This window comes from Varanus komodoensis, unplaced genomic scaffold (genome assembly GCF_004798865.1).
Source record: "Varanus komodoensis strain SLA01 unplaced genomic scaffold, ASM479886v1 scaffold5, whole genome shotgun sequence".
Lineage (NCBI taxonomy): Eukaryota > Metazoa > Chordata > Lepidosauria > Squamata > Varanidae > Varanus > Varanus komodoensis.
In genome coordinates this window covers 29,432,227-29,459,929 of record NW_025336087.1, presented here as the reverse complement: position 1 = coordinate 29,459,929, position 27,703 = coordinate 29,432,227, and the positions used below count along the sequence as shown (strand labels likewise).

At 40.3% G+C, this 27,703-nt stretch overlaps 1 long non-coding RNA gene across 1 annotated transcript; it reads left to right on the top strand.

Moving 5' to 3' along the window:
* LOC123031611 lies at nucleotides 1-25,637 on the top strand. The gene is made up of 4 exons (XR_006416335.1): nucleotides 1-328; nucleotides 1,545-1,608; nucleotides 12,424-12,495; nucleotides 23,940-25,637. It is a non-coding gene; the product is annotated as an uncharacterized LOC123031611 (long non-coding RNA).
* The last annotated feature ends 2,066 nt before the right edge of the window (nucleotides 25,638-27,703 follow it).

Here is a 27,703-nt window from a genome sequence, read left to right as displayed (position 1 = left end):
AGCTCATTGTTCAATATAACTAGCACAGGCAACCAAAGCCTGGAGAGAGAGGGGGAGAGAGAGAGATTCTCCACTTGCTGCCACCACCACCCCTTCTCTGTATCCCCCCACCCCTTTTTGAGGCTGCACTCTTGAAAGAGTTGCAGCTATTCCTCCCCACACCCCCTCAACCAGCCCACTCTCCCCCTTCTCTCTCTCTCTCTCCCCCTCTCTCTCCCCCACCTCTATAAATTCTCTTCTGTAGCATGCTGCCCTTTTAAAATCCACATTTGTGTTCCAGATCATGTAGCAAAGACAGAAAGTGAGAAGGGAGCAGGGGCTTTTGTCTGTAAGTATATACATTTTACCCCCAATGCACAGCCTTTTAAGAAGATTTCTTCCCTGCTCTTTGTTTCCTTTCCTTTTCAGGGTTTTCCCCTCCCTTTCTTTTTCTTCTCTTTACTTGGACTCTGCCGTAGCAGAGACGCTGGGATTTTTCCTCCCTTTCATTCTTCTCGCTTGCTTCATGTTTCCAAAGAAGGCTGTGTGAAGGAGAAAGTGCAGGAGAAATATGCAGACTTAACTCTTTGTCTTTCTGTGCAAAGGGAGGATTTTGAAGCTTGGAATATTAATGGTTGCCTTGCCTTGTGTGTATTTTTAGAAACATTCTTCCTGCAACAGTCTTGTACAAATTTACATGTGCAGTAATTAAGTCAAGAATGGATTTTATTTTTTAAATTATGCATTTTTGCACATTTCAAGATCTATATTTGGATGAAATGCGGTTTGCACTGTGAGATTAAAAATTATACATTTTTTTTAAAGTACAACCTTTCATGCGTTAGCTAAAATTAATTTTAGTTCTGCAATGTTTTGCTTAATAAAACTGCATAGGTTAAATGGAAGCTTCAGACTGTAAATTTTTTAAGGGGGAGGAAATTAAAGCTTTGAGGAAATTGAAGCTGTGCTTTGAAAACAGCAAATGAGGTGGTTCTTTTTGCAAGAAATTTAATTGAACTTTGAGGCAAAATTTTGTTAAAGTTAATGCTCATTTCTTAGAGAAGAGGTGTGAGCTTGTATTTTGTGCTTGAGAGAGCTAGAGGTTATGTAATGCAGTGCCATTTCCAAAAATATCCACTCTCTGGGCTATTACGTTGTGAAAGTGTGACTGTAATACTGCTGTCTTCAATGAGGAGGAAAAAAACAGCTGGTAGTATGTCTGAGAACAATGGACAAGCTATGCAGTTGGCACAGAATGCACTATTTTTGCCTTGTCTGATTTTCAAAGTGGGTTAAGCATTAGGTATAGTGCACTTCAAAGAGCTAAGAATAGCATGGACATTTTGCAGATCTAGGTACTGGGGATTCCTTTGTCCTATATTTAAGATTATAGACCATTGAAGTGCAAAGAAAGATGACAGATAAAGCTCATGTGAGTAGATGGGTTCACAAATATTCACCATATAAAGAATTTGCTTGATTTAACTATTTGGCAAATTGCCCTTCATATTTTGTGACATGGTTTGATTTTTTTCTTTTCTTTTTTAATTTTTAATCCTTTGCAGAGTATTTTCTTCGTGCTGCCAGAGAAAACAGTGCAGTCCTAAGTCTTAATAGAATCTGAGAATGGTAAGAATTAAGTGTTTTAGCAAATTAATTCCAATAAAAAAAATAATTTGACATGCTTATTTCAACACATATTCATGAGCATTATCTTTAAAATGCATCCTTAGGGATTTGCGGGCTCTGCCATACAAGAAATAATGCACTTGAAAAGTCCTTGTGATTTAGATTTTCCATTTTCAGGCATTTTGGTATTTCAGAAACACCAAAAACTCTGTTCCTGACTTAAGGTTCACTTAGAACAAGAGGAATTCTTTATAAACATGCAAAGATTAAAACAAAAAACTAGGGCAATATATCCTTTACTATACTTCCTAAAAGTCACTCTAGTTGGCTGAAAAGATATTTATTATTGTATATCAAATGTTTTTGCTGCATATGATTGAATTAATGGCTTAATCTTTGTAAACTTTTATTTTACCCCATGAAGCAAATGACCTCTTCATGGTGTCTGCAGTCACCAAGTAGAAGCTTAGCAATTAGAAAGTGATGTTAGTGTTTTTCTCCTCTTGAGTATCGTTTATGTGATTAGTATTTTATATATTTCTTTCTCACAGAATAATAGCTTCTAACTACCATCTCAGATGGCAGGATTCTAAGCAGGAAATGGGGTGGGGTTTTGTGTGGTCCAGCAATTAATACTATATTTACTAACCAATGGAATGGAAGTAGGCTATTAAGTAGTGAAAGGAAATTGGAGTATGGTTTGATGGGCTATTGCAAAAACTGGAAGTCATAAAAAGTGACTCTTTTGCTGTATTCTAATGAGATTTTGCCCCACAAACTCATTCATTGTTACAGGAAGAAACAGTTAAATTACAGCAGCCTGTCTGGTCAAGTAGAGTTACACTGTATTTATATTGTTACAAAATTTGATCTAAAAAGCAATTAGAATAAATTTTGGGAAGAGTTGTGATAGGTTTTTTACATATGGGAAAACAACAACAACACTGCAAAGTTATGCATACTTAATTCTTTTGTTAGCTACTTTTTATATATTATATTTGAATGTATTTTTATTGTGATTTGTGTATTTAGCTGTATTTTGGAAATGAATCTGTGTTCACTTTGTTGTAAACTTCACAAGTTCAGAAGAGCAAAATATAAATAATAAATAACTTGCTTCCCATTGAACATATAGGCCTTGATTCTGACTAAATATGTATTGGCTTTCACTATGAAACAGATGTATTGCGAACTAAAAAAACATGGTACTTTCTCTAAATCATAATAAACAGATTTGAACAATCAGATAAGGTACCGTGGCATATTTAGGTCATGGTGGGCTACAGTACCTACTGACATGTGCAGGTACCATTTTGAATATTCAAGGAGCAGCTGCTGCATGTGCATGTGAGCCCCGGCTCCAGGGGTTGTGCAAAGGTTAAACAACCCTTGAATAGCCCATGGCCTGTTCTAGAGTTAACTCTTGCACAGCCCCTGCAAGTTTGAATGATAGGACAATTCACAGCTTGAATATTAAAAAAGCACATGTATCACAGTCCACTTTGTGGTTTCACCAAGCCACAGCAGGCTGGTGTGATTGTATGAACTCTAGGGCTGAATTCAGATACATCCATACTTTGTATTGCACCTATGAAAATTAACTTATATCCCTTTGATTTCAGTGGGCCCACTCTAACTATCTGAACTGGGATTCAACCTAATGAATAGTATTTTCCAGAAAGTTTTGTAAATACTTTTTCCATGATATATGAAGTTTTTCATGTTTATTAAAGAAATAATTGTGATAAAGAACTGGAAACAGATGATCAAGAAGTCTGTGAATACTGTTTACTTTAAAAACTATTCAGTGTATACCGTTGGCAATTATTCATTTCATCATATGCTTTCTGATTTAACTAAAACAAAAAAGAACAACTTACATTCTATAGTAAGGAAGATTAACTCTCAAGTAGCAAAGAATCAGTTATAAATGTCAGTTGAACCACATATGTAACCACAGCTGTGCATCTGTCATCTTAACTGAGGACACAGAAGAGTTATCTTGTGTACTGTCTGATGCTAGACGGCGTTCTCAAAGCTGTAATTTGTCATGCAATGTTCCCTCTAAAATCAACCAGTCAATCTTACTTCCTTGTCCTAAGCATATTACTTGGAAGTAAAGCCTTCTGAATATACTAGAATTTGATTTCAGTCAAGGTGCAGTGCAACCCTATGCATTTCTCCTAAGATCCATTGAGATCAATGGTAGTTACTTCCAGGTAAGTGTATGTAAGATTTCAGCATAAATCTGTTTAGGATTGCAGATTACATAATCACAAATGGGTTCTATGCTACTATTAAATATCTTAAACACAAGCCTTTGTTCATACAATCTGTTATTCTATATCACAGACACACCCATTTATCACTGCATACAAATGTTCAGTGAGATTCCAAGGCCTTGCAGCTCCCGAGTCTCTTCCAGTTGTAGCACTGCATAGCACCTGATAAACTAACCTGGTGCCCTCCAGGTGTACTGCAACTCCCATAACTGACTGTAGGCCTGCACATCTTCAGGGTACCAGGTTGGGGAAGACTGTATAAGCCATTCCTGAAGTGTGTGATACTCTGGGAGCAACCTCCAATACAGAGGGCTGAAATCTGATTTGAAGCCGTGTGTGTGTGTGGTGGGGAAAGTCATATGCAGGTGGAAGTGACTGCATACCTAAGGAGCTTATTATATCCTTGTCCTACTTTTTCAAGTCAAGTTCATAAAATATTCTGATTCTACTTGGCAGAGGCATTAGTATCTTTAACCAACGTCAGGCTTTATTGAGGGACTTGATCCTGAAATGTTGGGCTGACTGTATTATATTTGCCTTGGAACAGGTATTTCTATGCTACTCTGTGCCCTAGACCTCACCTTTGATCTGAATCTTGCCCTCGAATGTCATACTGGCTCTGTCCCAGCCCTTAGGTCCTGGCTTTAACCCTCTTCTCCAATTACTCAGCTCTACTTTGCCCTGTACTTTGGCTGTACTCCCTGGCTTTATACCCTCAGACACAGGCATTTGTCTGGCTAGTAGTCTTTGATTATACCTTGTGCCCTAACTCTGCTTCTCAAAAAATTTTGTGCAGCCTGGTCATTCTCATGGTTCTTGGGCCTTCATAGGACTGCTCTCAAAGGGGCCTACTATTGTGGGGATAGGGATGGGGATCTATGTCATCTAGCATCCCTCTGTCTTCACAGTGTTGCCTGCCTTATTTTGAAGTTAAATGTGTAGTCAGTGTAAATTTAAGTGCTGAGGCATACCACTGTCTGTTGAGAAGGTTTAGTGTTCCTTATAGGCTGGGGAACAAGATGATGAGAATTGCTAATTTACTCCATTTCCTGGATGTCACATGACTTCTGTGTGCCATCTCTACTGAACCTTTTTGTTTTGTGAGGCATACTGTGGAAATGGCAGGGTAAAGCCAGGTGAGGAAATCTGCCTAGAGCAAGGAGGAAGCATTCAAAACCTTGCAGAATATGGCATATTCTTTTGAGGCTGCTTCTTGTTTTCTGTTTTGGGGTCTGTGTGAGTGTGGGGTGGGGATTCTGCTCATAGACCAAAATAGGATCCTTAACCCTTGATCAGTTTGGATGGTAGAGGAAACCAAACCCAATTCAGTCCTTCAGTATTATCAGTGCATGTTTGATGGGTATTCCTGTTTGCTCTGTTTTTGCCTTTGCACAAGGGTTATTGTTTTAGAGCCATTATAAAAGAACCAAACCAACAGCATCCTTTTGGTTATTCATTTTATTCTTCTTCATGGATCACAGAACACTACACATTACATTCAGTACCATACTTACAGATGATAATTTGTTGGAATTAACATCTATGAAATCTGAAAGGGCTATATTAGTCTTATTTATTTATTAGATTTATATCTCACCTTTTTAAAGAACTCAGAGCAGCTTACATCATTCTCCTCCTGTTCTCTGTCTTATCCCCACAATGACAACCTTGCAGGGTAGGTTGGACTGACAGTCAGTGACTGACCTAAAGTCACCCAGTTGGCTCCATAGTTGAGCAGGGTGTAGAACCATCCCATGCTGTTAACCACTACACCACACTGGCTCTCTTTATGAACACATGAAGTGGCCTTATACTCTGTTATTGGAACATCCAGCCTGATACTGGCTGTTTTGACTGGCAGGAAGTCTCTAAAACTTTTTTTGCCACTCTCAGCTAATCTTAACTCTGTACTAGTGATTACTATTTGCTAAGCTATCACATGAGCTGCCCCTTCCTTTAAGCTCAATATTTGTGTAGATACATAGAATGAGCCGTTTCATTTACCAATTTCAGGTATTCTAGAATTGGGGTAGCTTTGCCCCTCAAGTCCCCCCTCCACTCTTGTATTATCTGCTATTGCTTGGATGAGCTATTTTTATGTTTTAAATAGACGTCAAAACGCTGTGGAATATGCACTCAAATCTTCTTGTTGCAGAGTAAAAATGCTACCATGTCATAATCACTTTAGCTATAACAAGTATATCAAGAAGTTTTGTATGGTATCTTAGCTCTGCTTACAGAGTCAATGTACATTGACAGTGGCTGCTGTTGTGGATATGGAGTACTTTAGGTAAGGGCACAGAAACTGATGTACCATAGCCTAACCCGCATGGTGTATCTTGTGAAGAAAATCACCAATGGAAATTGCTATGTCCTGCAAACCTGCACACATATACTTTGAAAATAGTAACAGTCAAATTATTGGGAAAATTTAGATTGCAGTCTAAAATATTTTGAGGGGCTCACTAATAAAGAAGTTAATTGCCTCTAGAAGCCAGCATGTTCAGTCATTCCAGAAGAAAGTGGCATGGTAGGAAGGCTTGTTGAATGAATCTAATTGATGTCTATAGCATGAGGAGGGGATGTAGGAGCAAGGAAGATGTTATAATTAATGGAGGTGGGACGAACTCTGTCCCACTGAAGTGTTTCGTGATCAAGTCATCAGAACAAGGGAACAAAGAAAAGTTATAGAAGAATACCAATGCAAAATGCAGACCCAGATAAGATAGAACTATGGAAACAAGAGTGGAATTAAGCATAGGTGCTTTAGCAATGGCATTCATTAATGTCTCTCCTTCAAAAATTACTAGGTACACACTGCTGGACATTGATTACTTTTATACAAAGTAGTTAAGCTGAGCCAAAGCGTACACTGGCCTAGGTCCACTGGGGAAAACTACTGCCATTTGCCAATCCACTTGCTTTATGTTTATTCTGAAATTGTGGAGACTTCAGCTTTTGGTTGCCTTGGTCTCCAGTGACTCTGCCTCTCTCCAGTTGTGTTAAACAATGTTTCTGTATGGAAGGATGATCCTGATAAGAGGAGGTACTGTGTGTTGGGAAATCTGATCTGAATAGAAGCTGGAGATGGGTTTTGGATGGGGATATGGTCCCCATGAAAATTCCACATCAGCAGCTTGGGGATTTTCCTGGATTTGATATTATCCAGGGAGGCACAGATGGTATTGGTTGCTAGGAGAGCCTTAAAATATCATTGGCTGATTTGCCAACTGCACCCTAGAAAGCAGACCTTATTACTGTCATTAGTATTCTGACTATATTCAGACTAGGCTACTGTAATACACCGTACTTGGAGTTGTTTTTAAAGAAGGTTTGAAAATGTTAGTGTGTAAAAAATGCTATTGTAGGGACCACACAGTCCATGCATGTACAACCAATTTTATTGCCAATACATTTCTGAAACCAGTTTAAAGTTCTTGTGATAATCTTTAAAACCCTAAAACAATTGGATAATTTGACCAGGTGATTTGAAGAAATGCCTGGATTTGTATGAACCTGCATGGACCCTAAGATTGGTCATGGGGGCTCTGTTTTGCATATCCATTAGTAAAACCTATCAGGTTGACAGGCACAAGAGACAGCTTTTTTTGTAACTGCTCCATCTTTTTTAGAATAACCTTCCATGAATCAGACACCTGGTTCTCTCCTGATTGCTTCTAAATGGGCCATAAAGACCTGGAAGTTTCAATCAGGTTTTAAGTGATACTGACCCATATTCCATATTTTATATTTTATAGTGGTAACCTGACACATGCTTGTGTTTGGGGTGACATTTCAATGCTACATTAAAAATGACTTTATTTTATCTTTAAGAATCTTTTAAAATTGTGTACAGCGTTTTAAATATAATCCACATAATTTATGTATATTAATCGATTTATGTGGATTAAATACACGAAGTGGTCCTGATACTTTAAGGTATTAGGGAACAGGGCTCTTTTCAGCATGATACAAGCTCAAATAAAGATTTACTTATGTGCCTATGATTTGGACCTCAGGAAACAATACCAAATGTCAAATGATAGCACTTGCTACAGGAAATCTCTCATGAGGGGTGTTTGTTCTTGCTACCAGCTGGGCTATTGCACACCCTTTCATCTTACTCAGTGTCAGAACATGCCTTTGTAGTCCCCTATCTCACTGAGCATCTAGTTCTGAAACTCTAGTGAAAGGCTATAAGGGCCTCTGTAGGCTGACGGCTAATTCTATTTATACATTTAGTATGTCATGGCAATCCACTGGGGCATTGGAACAAAAGCAGTTTCTGCCATGCGGAGAAGGCATAGCATCAGTCTTATTGTTTAGAGAATTATATAAATATAAGGAATATATTTGTTCTTGTACTTTAATTAAACAAGATTTGTATCACTATTTTCCATGTGTGTGACACTCCCCTCCCCCCAAATGCTGGCATCTCTTATTGCCTAGCAAGTTATCTATATAGAAAAGTTAAGGAGATTTTTATATCTGGTAATGACAGCCTTGGCCAACCTGATGCTCTCTGGTTATGTTGGATTCTCATCACCTGTGAGCGTTGTCCAGTCTGGGTTGGGTGATGAAAGCTGAAATCTAAAACAGCCAGAGAGTGCCAGGTTGAGGAAGCCTGGACTATGGGACAGAAAGGAACTAAACATTTTAATCCTCAACTAATTTATCATCTTACCCATTGTTCTTGAAAGACTAAGGGCCAAACAGGATGACTCATGGCATGCATTTAATATTTTATGTACATTTTTTAAAAGTTGAAGACCAGCTGCACATTCTCTCAATGGCTGTACTCCAAGGTAAAGTCATCCTGAAGCTGCTTTTTGCCCCATGGAGGAAGCCTTAACTGACACAAAGAATTATGCCTTCTAGGCATGAACAACAGCTTTATAGTAGGGAGTTTTCATCTGGAACATGGTGTGGTGGGAAAGTACCTCTCATCAAAGATTACGGAACAATACAACAAAATACAAAAATACAATTCAGTTTAGTCATTAGGAATAAATATATAAATACATGTCAGAACTAAATAGAAACAAGAACATAAAATGCACTCATTGATTTCACACATCAAGGCTGCCCCTGAGATGGAGTGAAACTTGGAGGGAAGAGGGAAGCAGAGATTTTTTTAAAGGCATGTCTGCACTAATCGTTTGACATTGGTTGGTTCAGTGGTGGATGGTGCCCAAAATCTGACTGGGTTTGTGTGCTCTACCCTCAAGGTTCTTCCACTGTTCCATTCGTAGCTTCTGTTTCCCATTTTTTACACCACCCATTCCTTTTTCAATTCCTGTGTTGTTAAACCCATCCTCCTCTGAGTTTGGTTGCATTAAAACCATTGTGTTGAGCAGACTTGTAAGCCAAATCCAGCCTCGCTGGAATTCTAGTCCAGTCACATCCCTCCTGGATCATGCTGATTTTCCAGCTTTTGCACATTTCCCCCTTACCCCATTCAGAAAGACTGAGATGTTTCTTTCATAAGATTCCGATTCTGTCAGTAAGAGCTTTAAGCTAAAATAGGATGGTATTCCCCCCCCCCACATTAGAATGTAGCCCCCAGGAACCGCTCAAGGATCCAGTTTGGCCCTTGGGCTGACAGAAGTTTGAGAACCCTGCATTTAAATGACCTTTAACCACAAAGAAGTTGTATGTAGTGGCTTAGAATGGCAAGTGAAAGATAGAGGGGCTGCCTTAAAGTGAATCATGTAAGCATTTCAATTTCTATGATTTCATTGTTACGCCTTGCCTCAAAATTTATTTTATGTACATGTTTGAAATAAATACTTGTATGTGTTACATCAGATATCAGTCCACTGCAGCCATGGCAGGATGTCATATACGCCATGCTTCTACTTACCTATAGCCCAGCATATGAATTACACTAAATTGCTCATCATGTATTTACACTGGATGAATGGTCTTTGAGAAACATTTTCAGTCTGTTAAAATGTTGGCTAAGAGTTCCTTGTTCTTCTATTTGCATTTTTATTTGACCTCTTACCATGCTTATATTCTCCTTATTAGAATTTGGCTGAGATGAAGGAAAACACAGGGACCCCTCTGTATTTATTTTTAGGCTTTTTGTACCACTTATCATGTGAGAAAAGTTCCCAGAGTGGCGTACAAAGATCAGATACAAGACAGTCTGTAAGAGAGAAAACAAAAGACAAATAAATTGTGAGGGAAAGGAAGAAAAACAACTAACCACTTGTTCTTAGTTACAAGTTGATACCACCCTATGCAGTTCAATCCCATGCATGTTTATGAGGAAGTAAGGCCCAATATGTTCAGTGGGGCTTATTCCCAGGCATGTGTGTTTTAGGATTGAAGCCTTAGATTTGGCTCTTCAGAATTTCCACTTCTTTTTCCATTACATCATGAAAGGAAGAGTTTTTGCACTCTCTGTTATACCACATAGAGTAGTGGAAAGTCTGCCACAATAGCTTTGGTGATGTGAGATGACATAGAAGGAGGAAGAATACTATTGGTTAAGACTATAGAAGCAGGCATATATGCACAACTAATGCACAATCCCCATACGTACACAATTGAACTTTGTGAGAAATTATGCCAGAAACAGTGGGTGGAACCACATGCAATTATTAACATTTTAAGCCTACCCAGAAATAAGCAAGACAAGGCTTCTGTGTATCTCCTCAGAAGTAACCAGATATTAATTACTCAGCAGCACTTTCATACAGCATCCTAGATATCAAGACACTACAGGTGTATCCACAAGTAACCGAGTCTCCTGCTTGAAAAAACACTTTTCAGTTTTATGGCAGCATCTGTCCTGACTCTAACTCAGAATCTTTGCAACAACTTGATTTTTTGCAGGTTATGTGAAGTTACTTAGATGTTAATAGAGCATTAGAGATAACAGCAAAAGGACCTTGAATTAGAATACAGAAATGTGGGCAGTGGGGGTGGGGCAGCACATTTGGCTCCTGCTGAGATTTTTATGTATAGGAAGGGATAGAAAAGTTATGCCTTCTGTACAGGTCACTGTTACTGCCTCAATTATGTGCTTAATAATTTTTAATATTCAAAATACCCTTTTTGTCCCAGCATTTCAACTGGTGATCACAAGACTAACAAATCCATGATTTGATCAGCCAAATATGACAGAATTCTAAGATCTTCATAGTGATGGAAAGCTTACTAGCTTGATTCATTGAGTTATTATTATAATATTATAATTATTATCTTATTATATCAAGATAATAGATATTTCATGAAATAAGATGCTACATCCTTCACCCATGTGAGGTTGCTCATAGCATGGAGGATAGCAAAGCAAGGACAATACTGATACTGCTCCAGGTTATGTTTATATGGCAAATTCAGAACATGCATCAAACAGTGCAATTGCTTTTCTCAAACTATTCAGAAAATTACAAGGGGAATGACTGAGCTGGTGTTTTCTTCAATATACTGCAGTACACACAGACTGGGCTTCCCTATGGTTCTGCCCCATGTATCAGCTCAGAAGCAAGAATGATGACTTTGTGGAGTCATGAATGGGCTCATGACACTTGACAGTTTTTCTAGTGGACCATGATAGTGTAGCTTTGATAGGCTGCTCAGTACAACTGTTTGCATACTAGAACAGTCTTGTAGTTGACAGCAGCCCCCACTGATGCCAAATTCTTCAACCAGAAACAAGTGCCTAAATTGCTTATATTATTCATAATGTTCTAAAATAGCAGTCAAAAGTTATTCAAAATTGTGTTTCTGTAGAAGTAGAAATGGTATTAGAAATGATCAAAATAGTGCATAACTAAGACACACAAGAACACTACTGTAGCTTAGGTTATGTCCTAGGTACATAAGCTGCCTTTCTATTGGTACCAAATCAGTCTAGCTCAGTTTTGTGTACACTGGGGTAGGCAGAAGGTAGATGTCCTGATTTCTTGGACTTCAACTCCCAGAAGCTCCAGCTAGCATGGGCAATGGACAATAATGTTGGAAGTGGAAGACCAAAGTATCTGGAGGTCTACTTCCCGTCCACCCTAGTTAACCAGCAGCATCATACCAGGGTTTCAGACCAGGAATTTTTCCAGGCCTGCCTTGCAAATGCAGGGAATGAGTGTGAGACCAAAGCACGTGCCATTTTCCCAACATTAGATTAATGCAGCAGTAGAGGAGAATGAAGAATTGGAAAATGATGAGCAGCAGGTAGTGAAGAGGCATTGGGATTAGTCTCCATGAGGAGAGAGACGAAATGTGAGAAGTGGAAAAAGATAAGGAGAGTTATCTTATGGTCTCTGCAGATGTAGCCTTTTCATAGTTAAAGGAACTAGAAAGTGGCTTTCTAAAAACTTGTTAACTGCTCAGAAAACCTCTGCTGTTGGGCAGTATAAAAATGAAACAAAGTAATTAATGTACCTTGGGAGTTACAGGATTCTGGTGGATCAAGTGGGTGACAACATGGACCTGTTTACACTTTGATTCTAATTCTACACTAGGTTCTGAAAATGATTTTAATCTTACTATATATGTTTTATTACTTTTAATATTTATATAGATTTATCATCCAAGACTCACAACCAGCCAGAAACACATTCCAATCAGCCATGGGCATGGAGGATTTCTCAAGGTATAGTAATAAAATACTTTTAACATTTATCTTACAGGAGTTTTTAAATATAGTACTATTTGGAATCATTTTATTATTGCCCAGATAATGAAGACAGAAAAAATAAAAATTAAGTTGCAATTTTAAAACGTTAACTCTCTGTGTGTGTCTGTGTGTACAGTAAGTGTTAAGGACTAACTACATACTGCATAAAACATGTAAACAAAGTTCCTAAAATATTTTATTTTAATTGAGGAATGATTCAAAGAGTGGAAGAATAAAATTGTACCTCTGTTACTTATATCTGCATCATCTAAGATAGGTGGAGGCAACCCAGTGCCCTCCAGATGTCTTGGAGTACAACTTTTAACCATTACTAGTGCTGGCTGGGGCTAATGAGTGTTGTAACTGAAAACATTTGGATGGTCGTAGGTTGCATCCCTAAACTGATACATAGTTAGGCTACCTTTGGGATTATATCTCACCTGCATTTAAAGCCTTCAGCTTAGTTCTAAATTGTCATCATAGCATTAGAATGACTACAGAAATGTTGGTGCTCCTAGCAAGTTTAAACATGGGGCAGGGTTCAATATTTCTGTCATTTCTGTTGAACTAAGTGAGGCCCACTACTTGTTTAACAGGAACTAATGCTTCAGATAGTAATTCTGGAAAGGAGGTTTGTGTGTGTGTTTGTTTAGTTTTTCTATGCTGTCCAGAGTTGAAATGCTCATTTCTGGAATGGGACACTACAGTTGAGCTTCCTTCTGAAAGTTTCACTGACCTGCCTTCCTGTAGAAACAAACACTTTCATTAATGCCTGATTGCTGTGGGATCTACTAGTTTCCTGTTATTAAGCTAATGGTGGGTTCTGCTGGTATGTAGAGGCCACATTGGATGCTACCCCTTATTTCCATTTTGCTATGTCCAAAATGCAATATCATATTAGTATAGAGTTAAATTACTTCCCCCACCCCAAAACCACAGAACATAATTGCTGTTATTCCCTTATTCCTGTTTCTTAATGACTCAAACATTTGGCAGCAAAATGGACAAGCGAGCAACATAGTAGACTAAATGCGATAGAGTTTCAGTTATATTCCTAGAGATAACTTATAACGGTTCCTATGAACACATCTGTTCAGTTCATAGCACATTTCCTGTACCTTACTGAGGGAAATTTCTGACCTGGATTCATAAGAAACATTAGGGGGGGTTTCTTCAATATTTGCAAGTCAAGTACTGTTGGTTTTCCAATAATAAACCAAGTCCTGGCTTGTTGCATTCACGGGCATTTACATTGGATCCAGATGTTGTCTCCAACTTGTGATTCTTCCATGATCAATTGCAACTTATTCCATATTTTTCCCTAATGCTAAATTCCTGTTAACGTGAAGAAGACAGAATAGTTGCACATTACCTTCAAATTGCTAAAAGCCTTGTATCACCCCCTGACTATTGCAAGCCTCACACTGAATGGTGCCAGTAGTTCTGATGGTCTTATGAATCAGGCTCAAGATGGAAATTATTATAGTACTTAATTATAGCAAGTGCCGATGTACCCTAATTAAGTACTATATTTATTGTATATAATTATTGTATAATTATAGTATAATAATAATAATATGGCCACATCACTGAAGTCTATAACAGTTAATAGTTAAACACTGCAAACCTTTGGTGTTCTCGCAGCACAGCCTGGGGACGCTCTGGGTTACTTTGAGCTATGAAAGAACAGTGGCCCAAAAAAGACAGGACAACTGCATGTTCAGATGTAGGAGTTCTAAGTCCACATCACAAAACCAAATTAATTTGGATCAGCAGAATTTGTTATGAAGGTGAAGTGTCATGTATTTCTGTATATCAATCTTACTATGACAATGTTTGCATATTTCCCAATATTTTTTAGTTTATGAAGAGAACATTCTCTATGTCTGGAAGAAACAATTACTGTGTCCTAGGTTCTAATTAAATGAGAGCGTAAACTGCTTTTGGAGGGTGTATGACTGGATGCAAGCAAAATCACATCACACTTCAGGGCATGGTGATAGACACCGTTTCCAGGGTGGATGCATCAGGGTGTTTTAGAAGTTCTCTTTCCAACATCTGCACATCATAGTGGTGTCCTGAATATCATGGGACATTTTCTTGCCCTTAACTTGCAGTATGTGTATGAATGGAAGATGGGAATTGTGAGCCATGTACCCCTCTGGCTATAGCTGGAGGGAAAGGTCACCAGTTTCCTGTGGAGTGCCTTAGAGCTGTTTCCTTCTCAGTCTCCCCCTTTATGTGAGGCTGTTTTGCCCCATTTCTGGGTAGTCCCTTACCAGCATACCTTATGCCAGGTGAAGCTATTTATTTGGGGTATTACAGTGGGAGTGCCTTGCTCCCAAGCCAGTTAACAGAGCAGTGAACCAGCTGGCTACTATCTGGCCATTTCCTCCATGATTTTTTCTCTCTTTGGCCCCCGCCTTCTGTTTCCTCCCCATGTGATGGTCCTGCTTGTATCTGCAAGGTGGAAGTGCCCCTGAGCTATAAAGCTGAACAGAGCACAGTAGTAACAGCTCAGGAAGAACAAGTTGTTAACTTGCTTCCACAATGAAGATTAATGGTTTGAGTTTACAAAAAATTTGATGGACCAGGCTTGCAGTCTCAAATTTTGTGCCTCAATTTAAAGGGGTAAGTGACAAGCATGCCAGTGTAGTTTCAGTCACCACCTGCCAACCCTTGTTCCCCTGCCCCCCAGGGCCAAAATGCCATTAAGGAAGCCACCTTTGAAAATTAGGAACTCCAGAACCAGTTTTCTGGACTGTAGCTCTTCAGTGTATTTAAAATGCAGACCCTTCTCACAGAAATGGGAAGAAACCTGGTGTGTGTTCCTATGCATACTTACATAGATGTAGGTCCCACCATGTCTCATGGGACTTACTCCATATTGAGTAGTTTTAAGTTGCCCTATGCACTTTTTAAAAGACTCAAATCAATTCAGGCTGCCTTTCTGAGTATTACGCATGTAAGGTTGTGAATAAACTGGGAACTTTTATAATCCCATTCTTATAGCAGACAGAAAAAGCAGAACATCACAGAAGACTGCTGAAAAGAGCTCACTTTTTCAGTTTTATGAACTTTTCTTGCTAATCTAAAACAGCTTTATATAATGGGCAATAAAAAGGAACATATTTTTGAATTCAGAATTCCAGACAAAAAGGCCCTTTCTCTTTCTCACAGACTAGGCAAATGTAAATGGTTTCACGGAGCATTGAAATGTATTTGCAGATCCTAGAATAGTCACATGGGATTTTTATCTTATGATTATATGGCAGAATTTCAGGGTTGAGATTGTTTTTACAGCTGAAAAAGAACTGCATAACACAATACATTTGGAATCCTGCCCAGAGCTTTGGTTTGTCTGTGTTGCTTGCATGTGTAAGCTTTCAGTTTTGTTCCTATATCCTCTAAGATGATAGAGGTGCATAGTGCAACCCTATGCACTGCAAATGTTTTTCATTACAGTACTTATAATCCCTGATCATTGTCTGTGCTGTCTGGAGCTGATGGGAACTGTAGTCCAACACATCTGGAGGGCACCAGCTTGCTTATTCCTGTACTAAGAGCAAAGAAACCATAGCAGGTGGGCGTAGGGGAAGTGAGAACAAAAAAAATCCATTAAGGAAATCCTTGCCTTGCTGAAAAGGAATGCCCTAGCATTCTCTAAATATAACAAATGCAGATTTTTAATTCTCAAGCTCTCAGTCCAAAATTGTCATAAACTGTAAACCAAAGTCAGCTTAAATGTATGCATTCTTTTTGGTTTGCAGTTTGTGGGCTCTCATTCCAAGAATGTAATATGGAATTATATTAGGAAACAGTCTTTGGAGAGCCCTAAAGAATGAGAAACTGTTCAAAGGTGCCAGGTGCCTACTGTTTTCACCAAGCAGATACCATGCTCATATTCCTTTCCCTTTCTAGGCATTCTTCTACTTTCAGAGCCTGCCCTGAAGGGAGAAAAATGTCTGGAATAAGGAGCACAACCTTTTTGCGGGGGAGATAGTGATAGGGAGTTGCCTATGTTTGTGCAACACCAAAGTGGCATTTGGTTAGTGCTGTGATGACAACATAGAAAATCTCCTGGGCTCTGCACCAGTGGATGACCTTCCTGTGCAGCATTATGTGATGGGATTGGGCTGGCCCTGTTTTCAAGTGTGTGTGTATTGCTGCGAAGATAAATTGATCGTGTATGATGGTTAGATTTTAGCTTGAAGCTAGCATCATCTCAGGTAACTTAGTAGTAAAGACATGGAGTAGCTGAATTCCTAACACAGATCAAAATGGTGACTATGAAAGGTCTTCTTTAAATATGGTTGTGGAAGGGTTATTTTGCTTTGATATAGAACATAGAAAAAACACTCTGTAACCAGTGTAATTTTTGCCCCTAGTCAGGAGACAGAAGTTATTTCTTAAATCAAGTTGTTGTAGTTTTTGAATTTAAAAAAATAGGGAAATAAGTTTGGATGAGGACAAAGAATTTGAAACTTAATCTACACAAGATGGAGGTACTCCATCCTTCCTCACAAGTACACAGTTTGCAGATTCTCTGGACTCCCAACGTTTTTTCAGGATGTCCGGGTGACATCAGTGAGTAGGACTTTCTTTTATAAACTGGTCTGCCCACTGTTCTGACCAGGGAAGGCTAACCTAGTCCTTGTTACTCATGCATTGGTTAGAGAACATGAGCACAGCCATGCTGGATTGGGGCAAGGGTCCATCTAGTCCAGCTTACTGTGGGAAACCTAGTTACATCCAGGTTGGACTTCTGGAGTACTCTCTGGTGGGGCTGCCTTTATAGACTATTCAGAAACTTTAATTGATTCATAATGCTTGTAGCAAATAATGATCATATGTGCACCTGGAAAGCCCTTCTTGGTAGAAGCACTGCAGTTATGGAATGTCCTTTTCTGGATTATATTTGAAATCCTTTCAATTCTACTTTTTATAATTGGGTTTATTGGACTTTTTTCCTTCTGGCTCTCATATATGTTTTTATGATGATGAGTTTTAACCCTTTATGTTCAATTGCTGCCTTATTCTTTTATTGCACACTAATACTGTAAGGGTGCAGTCTTAGGGCCATCTAGATACCATTTAGGTAGCAATACCAAAGACTGGATCTCAGAAACATATACTGTGGTTAGAGCTGGGACTCTGCCCTCTGAATACCCTCTCTCTAGCCTTGCTGTTGGCATGGTTCTTTCTTTCCAAGGATGGAAGAACAGTCTCTGAGTTGGCATTGGGTGGGCATTCCAGGGCAAGGAAGGGAAGAATGAGATTGTACTGGCATATGATGTATGCCCTCTAACATTTAAGATTAATGAGTCTTACGCATTTATATGCTGTCACTGAAAGGCAAAACCAGATGTTTAAACAACTTGGCTACCGTCATGCATACAGTTGCTAATGTGCACTGAGTCCCACCTCTGTGCTGGATTTCACCGATTATGATTAGCACTTCATAAGCTGTTAAAGAAAATGTGCCTTCTAAATTTAATAAACAGTAAATTTACATACCAAATAGCAAATTTAAATCTAAAAGTAAACATGAGTAGCATAAGTTTAAAGTTAGGCTCCTACTTCCTCAGTATAGGGACTCCGCACTAAATCTTAGGAGTCCTGAAATACTGGCAATGTGGGAAAGAAGGTATTAGTAGTAAAGCAGTGTTTCTCCCAGCATGGTATTCTACTATTCCCTACCACTGTGGAGAGAATAAATGTGCTTTTCAGTAAATTCTTATGGGAACAGGGTTCATTACTGAGTGCCAGAAGCCTAAGAAGTAAGCTATTTGAGAAGGCCCAGAAGTAGGAAGCAAAAAGGTAGACTTCACTAACAAGGCAGTCTTTTGCAGCTAAAATGAGTTTTCTGTGCATTGAATTAGAAGTGCCAATAAAGATGAATCCATGATTAAAAACCCAAATTAATTAATTGACAGGCACTTTTGTCAACATTAATCTTCTGTGCCTTTGGATGATGGTGGAAACCTGTCTTCTTCATGCTATATTTGGCAAGCTATCTCATGTAGTTGCACAAGTTATATTTGCAAAATGACCCTCACCTAGTTTGTAAAATCGCATTAACAGATTTTACATAGATTGTATTTTGCACACTTGGAGGTTAGTGGACAAAGCATGTAATTTGGAGCCTAACAGCCTTAATACTTGCACAACCCAGGTATTTTGGTACCCAACTATATCCAGTCATTTTAAGCAGGGCAGGGGTTTAATGGATAGTCTTCTTAGATGTATGGGGTTATAGGCTTAGAGCAAGATTAAGGAAAGGAAGTGTTTTCGTCTCCTGGTTACTTTGTGTGAGGAATAATTCTACTGTTCTTGGATTTTCTAACCAATGAAAATGGATATATTGTTTGCAACAAACTCAAAGGAGTTTGGTGAAGATAAAAACTGCTCTTTTACTGGTGGAGAAGCTTGTGCAAAATTGGAGATTGTATAAGATGTTCTCCAACAGGTATGGTTTTACCCTTCAGTGTTGCAGAGAGAGGAATAACTGTGGCAGCTTCTTCCTGACAAGTGACTAGGAAAATTGCAGAAAATCCCTTCAGGATAGGAGTTGGAAACCCTGCTGACTGAAGCTCCCTCACCCACATGCTCATATATTGATGTGAGATCCTTGCAAAAAGGGTATGCTACAAATGCATTAATAATCCATTCCAAGAAACGATGTGATACTCTATCACCTCTTTACATTAGCCAGAGAGCATCTGCTGAGGTTATGGATGCTCTTGTTCTCAGGAATGGTATGTGCTGTGTTAATATGGTGACAGCCAAGGTGGAATCTTTGTTTTCAGGGCAGGGAATTGCAGCCTACCCAACTCAGAACTCTGAAGGTATGCAATATGATTGTAATAGCAGACGTTCAATGCATTAATCAGAATTTGGTTGATTACTGGCACATTGGGTAACACTGTCCTAATCAATATTCTTTCATATATAAGTGCAGTTTAAAATGGTCTGCTTCTCTGGTAAGTTAAGAATGAATTTTAGAGTTTAGGATTCAGTTTGTTTTGGTAAACTCAGTTCTAAGTGCTGATTCATACCATCATTTTGCTTATGATTAGATAAATGCACCCACAGACCGCAGTTACAATTTTGCTTACCAGTCTGCATCGCCTCCAGTTCTTCTTTGTGGTCTCTGTGCCTTCATGGAGCCTGTTGTTGGGAAAATTCTACAGCTAAGCATTACTTTGGGTGGGAGCTCTTCCCCTTCCTGTTCCCTGCATCCTTGGGAAGGGGCTCCTGCCCATTCCCTCAGTTCCTTTTCAATTGTCTCCATGCCTAGACTGGGAAGATTCCCTTTTTCCTCTCTGCCACTTTATACTCCTTGACTCCTTACTTAGCCACCAGCTCTCCGTAAACTTTGTTTTCATTCTTCACTTGTAAAATTCATTTTAAAAAACCCCTTTCCTGCTCACTTTCTAACTGGTCTTTTTCATTCTTCTACCAGTCCTTTCTCCATTCTCTGCTCTCTGCCTTCCCCATCTACCACAATGGCATCAAAGGCACACTTTAGAAAATGTGTCTGTTGCTCCAGTAAATTCCCCCCCATGGACAGACAGTCCTTCTGACTTCTGTTTGAGCGAGAGACGCATCATTGAATCATGGCCAGGCCCTCACAAAACAGGCCTGGAAATATAGAACTGATTAACTGCGGCCAGGACCCTGGAAGTTGTGGATTCCAAATTCTTGACATGACCAGGAAAGCCACCAAGCATGGGAAAAAAAGATGGCCATTGCCACAAAATAGAAGTGTGGGTGGCATGAAAGCCCCATCTATCGTTGATGCCTAGGGCCTGATTGATCCCAAGAGAGCTCTCAGACCCAAAAGATGGTTCAATCCCAAGAGGAAGACCCCATCTACCATTGACCCCAAGGACCTGCTCAGTACCCAAGAGAGTGCTCAGGCCCGAAATACAGTTCAGTCCTGAAAGGGAGCCCCCATCTGTCATCAACTCCAAGGACCTGAGAGTGCCCAGACCCGAAAGAGGGAGCCCCTTTCTACTGTTGGCATCAAACGACCATTTGATCCCAAAAGCACTCAAACCTATGAGACTATTGGTTACCAAGACAGAGGCCCCTTCAGCCTTCAACACCAAGGGCCATTGGGTAGCGAGATAGCATTCAATATCAAGAAAGTGCAACTGTCAACCATTGACACTGAGAGCTATTCGGTCCTGAGAGTGCTCATTATGGAGAGACTTGTTTGATACCAAGACAAAGAGAGCCCATGTTGACCATTGACACCAAGGGCTCTTTGATGCCAGATCATTTGGTACCAAGAATGAGAGCATTCAATCCCAAGAGGGAACTCCTGCCTACCATTAACACTGAGGCCGGGTTGCATCACCAGCCCCCACTGATTCTGTAGGGGTTCCAGGGCATCCTGCAAGGAAGACTGAGATTTTCAATCTCCAGAGTACATCCAGGTGTACCAACCTTGACAGAGATCCAGTGACCACCAGGGACATCCATTCTGCCAGTGCTTCTGCAAGGATATGATTCCAATCAGGCAACACCAGTAATATCTTTGATGTCACCAAACTCAAGACTGAGAATGCTCTCTTCATTGTTGGATCCCAGGGACTGTGTATTCAACTTGGATCCAGATGTATTGCCAGTACTGTCCACCTCCTCATCTGATGCAGCCATCGCCATGCAGGACCTATTGCTTCCAATCAGAGAAGATGGGCATATTCTCCAAGCAGATCCTGTGAATGGTGAAGTCTCTTGGTCTTGAAACACATCAGCCTGGAAGACAGAGTCAAAGTTCCCCTTTTCAACCCCATTCACATGAAGGACTTGGCACCACTGTTGATACCGTTCCTGCCCATGCTACTGCAGGTGATCTGACAGATGTGGAAGGCCCTTACAGCTGCACATGCCACCTCAGTGTAGTTCTAGAGCAGAGGAAAGAGACATTGTATTCCTCTTCCAGCACCTGTGGCCCAAATCAGTTATCACTGAGTCTGCACATGGCCTCTTGCAATTGGAACACTTGTTGTCAGCAGACTGGGAGGGCTGATACCTGGACAGTATGGTGAGAGAGCTCTATGTGGCTTCACCACTTGGCCTCTGAATCTCTTACTACAAAGCCATCATGACCAGCTATCAGCTGTTCCTATGGGACAAAATTGGGGCCGTGTGTGACCAGCTCCTTGATGACCACAGGCAACTGTCTTGGGTCATTGACTTGGAAGATGCTTACTTCCGCATTATCATAGACCACAGTTGTTGACACTTTCTATGTTTCCAGATTGGAGATGAGACATTTCAATTCTCTGTACTCCCCTTTGGGTATTTAACTGCCCCCAGGGCCTTCTCTAAATTTATGGCAGTGGTCTGCTCACACATGGGCCTCCAAGGAGTACAAGTCTTCCTGTACCTTGATGACTTGCTCTGAGTAGTTCTATCTAAAGTGGAACTGCTACACTTTATCCATAGCACCTGCTCGCTCCTATGAACTTGGACTCTGTATTAACCATGAGAAATCAATTCTTTCCCTCTTTTAGTCCACCCTCTTCATAGGACCCTGCCTCTCATTGTCAATGAAAGCTATCCTTCCAGCATCCATGCTGAGCAAGATAGCCACCAAGCTCAGCACCAGAGTGGCCGTTATGGTCCACATAATACAAAAGTTGCATGGGCTCATAGCTGTGAAAGTGGCAATGGCCCTGTTTGTGAGTCTCCTGAGAAAAATAGTTTGTCCACATGTTCCACAAATCAGACAGCCTGCAAAAAGCATGCCTTGATGTCTTCCCACCCACCAGGAACAGCTGCCATGAGTGGACTAAACCTCACAATTTGCCAGCAGGTGTTAGCTTCTCACCCCCTGGCCTGTCAGTCATGGTCAGCACAGGGGCATTGCTGTTAGGACAAGGAGCACACTGTGGTGACCTGAGAAGCTGGTGTCCTGGAATTGACAAGAGTCCAGGAAGTACAACATGCAGGCAGACACTCTCAACTGCATGGACATTGATGTGCATGAGTGGCAACTGTGCACCAAACTGCATCTTTGTGCTTTGCTCAACTTCCACAGCAATACCATGGGACTTTCCTCAGTCTGCCTCACAGCTGAGGCCTTTTATCCTAAGACCGGGGCAAAATCCTCCACTCAAACATCAAACCGCTAAGCCTCATGTCATGGCGGTACACCATAAACCCACAGTTGATAACTTTGCCACAAGGTGTCAGGATCTTCCTTGATACAGCCCTGAAACCATCAGTGAGAAAGTCTTACCTAGTCATATGGCAGGCATTCACCACCTTTGTGCAACAAGAGGCCTTTGATCCACAGAATATCACAATTGAGCACGTTCTCTGATTTCTAAACATGCTGTTCCAAAAAGAGGCCAAAGTCCTTCTCTATCCACTCAGTCTTAACTGCCTGGGTCACAAGCTCCATCTCGGTTTCCCAGGAGCTGGCTTGGGCCATCTAAGAGCCCACTCCACATAAGTGATGGTGACATCCACAGTCCTCCTCAGGGGAATTCCTTTGCAGAGCAGCTGCATGGTCCCCATCCTCAATGTTCATCAAGCCCTGCAGGTTAAATATCTGGGCTAGAACAAACTGTTCCTTTGGCAGAGCAGTCCTCTTGGTGACCCTCTGGTGATGACACAGTCCCACAGTCCTCTTTAGGGTAAGCTTGCTAGTCACCCCTCTGTGTGATGCACAGAGACCTCAAAGAAGAATCTCAGGTTGCTTACCTAACTGTTGTTCTTCAAGTGGTCATCTGTGCATTCAAACAACCCACCCACTGGTCCCACTTGGTGTTGAGCCAGAGACAGGTAGCCCCACACTGCAGGAGGCACAGGGGCTGAACTGGGGTGGTACAGCAGTTCTCCCTCAATACTGGGACCTATAGGCAGTCTCCATGAAACCGAGGAAATGGATGGGAGCCCCTTCCCATGGATGCAGGGAACAAGAAGCGTGGGGCTCCCTCCCAAACTAATGCTTATCTGTAGAATGTTCCTGCTGACAGGCTTCACACAGGTACGGAGCCCACAGATGACCACTCAAAGAACAACAGTTTTGGGTAAGCAGTGTGACTATATACTGCACCTTCATGTGTTCATGGAACTCTTGAATTTGCTGTCGGTCTAGGTCAGTCTGGTCAAGAAAATTGCTCCTGTCCATGTATGGAGTAGACATCAACATCAGTACTTTGAAGCCTCATAACTTCCTGGCATGTGTGCAGTCCCTTCCAACATGTTCAGAGGGTGTCAATGACTGCAACAATTTTAAGAAGTATTTCCTCTGTAGACCTATTCATTTGCATTAAACTATGTTTAATATTTAAACTATATTTGCAAGACTTTAATGGGCAAGCGCATGCAAGGAAAAAGGTAGATTTTTGTAACAATGCAACTAACTTTTCCTTCCTCTTTCCTGCTGTTATGTACAGGACAATCTTCCCATCCCAAAGGAAGTCAATCGCAAAAAGAACAAGAAATCTGAAGCTCTGTTCCTGACACCAGCAAATGACTATGGACACCATTTCACCAAAATCAATTACCTCTCCTCTTTTTAATCATAACTCCTCATTTGTATTAAATATGGTGTATGGGTGTTGATGAGGTCATCATGGTGTCATATATCGGGAATTGTTTCTGTGTAAATCATAAGAAGAAAACTACGGGACTCTGAGCCTTGCTTTAGAGAATTACAGTGGGGGAAAATATGTACCATAAAACCAGTTTTTAATCATTCTGACTCAAGTAAAAGCTCTCAGAATTTCACACTGTGAATCCAAGTTTACAAACATTACAGGTGAGCCTTCAGGCCTGGTTCTGCCACAGCAATGTCTTCCACTACTCAAACTCAACTGACCACATGCAACTGGTATACTGCTGCCTCTTCATTTCCATGATTCTGAACTGCTTTTTGCAGAGGCTGAGAGTCCCCCTTTTATTTCATTTTAGATGTAACAAAGCCTAGTAGTTTATTTTCATCGATTGTCTGTATATCTCTATATTTTATCCATGTACTCTTTTGATGTATAGAAGTAGTATGAAACTCATGGTTTCCTTGTGGTAAGTGACTGAGATGCTGCCACGGGATTTGAGACACTGATGAATGGTGCTATTTTGGACTTTGAACATACTCCTTGGCAAGGTAGCTCTGATGGAGTTATTTTTAATTTCCATGTTCTAAGAAGGTATTGGTACTTTGTTCTCGTTCTTTAGACTGGACTGACTTGTTTCCTTGTGTCTTCAGTGTGGCTTTCTTATTCAGTGTTGTAGGGTGAGTAATTACTAATAAAGCAAGTAAGGAACTGATTCCCACCTGGGTGTGCTCGCAAACTTTCAATGGTAGTGGGAGCAATCACAAAACTGTAATTTACTATATTTTCCTTTCCAACATTCTGCTTACATAATTTGGATAAAGTATAGCAATAATTTTCTTACGGTTTTTGGGGAACTTCTTCTGTGTTTACTTTTCTGATCCATTAGGAAGGCATATTATTTTTAAAGGGAGGTTAGCATGTTTTGAATGTCCTTTAAAATTGATTAAATTGGCTATACATATTTAAAAAGCATAATTAATTGTTCTTTTGAATGTGTTTAAAGACAAGCTCTTAAAATGTAATGAATATAATTCCACAGTATTTCCAATATGTGGATTTTACATTTTTGTTCTTGCTCCCAGGGAATTAGAAAACAAAATACAATACAAAACAAAAAATACCATCTACTCATGGAATGTTGTTGTGTTAGACACAGTCTGGAAGCCCACCTTAATTTTTATATAACTCTTGTCCTTCAGCTCTTCCTCTTACTGGGCAGTCTTTGTCCCAAACTACTTAGCTTTTGACTGTTAAATACCAATGCATGCACTGCACTTCTTAGTTATCTTTCCCTTCCCACCCCCAGTTCTTGTGCACTTTCTTTCTTGTAGATTAGATAAGTTGATTGTGCTGTACATACATATAGCAAGAAACAGTATTCAGCAGTTGTGGCATTTATGTATAGTTGCAGTTGTGTACTGCTGAAAATGCAGGCTTTTGTAACAGTGTGATCTTTAATAATGCACTACAAGTACCCAATGTATTTTAGCTCTTTTAGTAGGATTTGTTCAATAAATATGCAAGCTCTAAGAGTAACCATGTCTTTCTTTGCCTACATGGAATACTTTACATTGGCTAATTACAAACATTAGAAAACAGCAACAATAAAAGCAGAATGCAATAACAGCCAGATGTGTTGAAAAAATTGCAGGGCAGAATTCCTAACTGTTAAAGCAGCCTCCCCCAACTTTGTACCCTCCAGATGTTGGGAATTTGCTAGGACTTCAGCTAATCATGACTTCCTTGTCCCATTTATTGTGATGGGTCTACTCTAAGATGTTATTAGATCCTGCTCCAATGCATTCCCTTGAAGCACAGTGACTGTTGCTGGGGTAGGTGGGGAAATGGAATGAAATATTCTGGAGTAACCATGGCTGGTTGGATGCCTGAACAGGAGTATTTTGCTGCAGGTTCTGCTCACCAAGCAGATTAATCAACAATCAAAAACACGCATAAGATTATGTACAGTAGAATGAAAACCACAGTAAAATTAATTGGAGATTCTGTACTCCCCATCCAAAGTTTTCAATGTTATGTACATGATACATAATTTAAACTTGAGTGCTTGGAACATAAGCCTATTTAGGCACTGCTTGGATGTCCTGCTGTAGTCGAATTATTTATGCCACCAATATGAACTTGCAGCCTTCCAGTGAAGTCCCTCCCTAATGCCCTTCCTGGGTTCCCACTCAGTTATGTTCTCAGTATTTATCCAAGTTTTTGTATTTTAGAACTCAGCCACTGAAACATCTTTCTTACAAGGATTCAGTTTAGAGTTGTTAGATCTCAGGCCAGTGGGACAAGTCCAGTGGGAACCCATCCGGGCTCCCAATGTGGCCCTCAGGTTTATCACATGATGTTCCTTTCCCATGGCCACCCACTTCCCTCAACTGCTTGGCAATTGCCCAGCATTTGCACTGCACTCCTCTGCAATTCTACAAGTCTGAAATGTCTCACCAAAGGCTTGGTTACTGCCATTAACCGGTATCAGCTAAAATATGCTTCCATTTTGGCTCCACCCACTGCTGGAATTCACAGCCAAGAGCTTTCCTAAAATTCAGTTCAGCCTTCTGGCTGAAATGCATCAACACTCCTGAACTGGTGGATCTTTTTCAGGGCCAAACTGCATGCAACATGAGAGATACATTACCAGAGCTCCCAATGTTTTTCTTTAAAATCAACCATGGTGAGCTCTTAATTGAATTGGAGGAGAAGCTATGGGCACTATTTTCACAGACTAGATTGCCCTCAGAGCTAACACACCTGCAACAGAAAAGACACGAACACCACTATGAGTGGTGAATGTCTGATAACAGCTAAGACATGCAGAGATGGGAGTAGTAGGGAACTGAAAGCACCATGTTATTCATTGAATTTTTAAAGTTGGTTGAAGAGGAACAGAAGTGTGTGTACCTTGTCACCCAAATCTCAAGTTCATGAATTTGAATTCCATAGCAGCCTTCCCCAGCCTGGTGGCCTTCAGAGGCATTTAGACTGCAATTCCCAGAATTCCCATACAGCAAGGCCATTGACTGGGAATTATGGGTGTTGCAATCCAAATGTATCTAGAAGGTACAAGGTTGGGAAAGGCTACCCTATATTCTTCCTCTGGCAGAAACAACCCTTTCATACACTTAAGGTGCAAATCTGCAGCTCTCTAAATTTGCATAAGATTACATATTTAAGTTAAAATGGCAATGTTGTGGAGAGGATATCACACTGTCATAAGTTACATGCAGACCAGAAAACATGAAATGGGTAAAATGTTGATGGGGAATTCTTCGGATGCTCTTAAGCACAATGAACCCTTTGTGTAATTTGGATCTAATGCTGCCCCCACTGACAACTGAGGACATCAGTTGCTAGTACAGTGGAGTTTGTTAGCAAGTTCTCACAGCAGTCCAGTTTTATTTCCCTCTGAGTCATTTTGGCTCCCTCACAGTTCTCCTCTTCCTGTTTGCTCAGAGGCAATGCTTCTGTCTATGACTCACTGCCTCCATTTGTAAAGTCTGCTTACTCTGTCGAAATCTACCGATACCCTCAGTAGCCATGAACATTTCCTGCACAGTCCTAATTTCCCCTTTCAGAACCACCTGGATCCT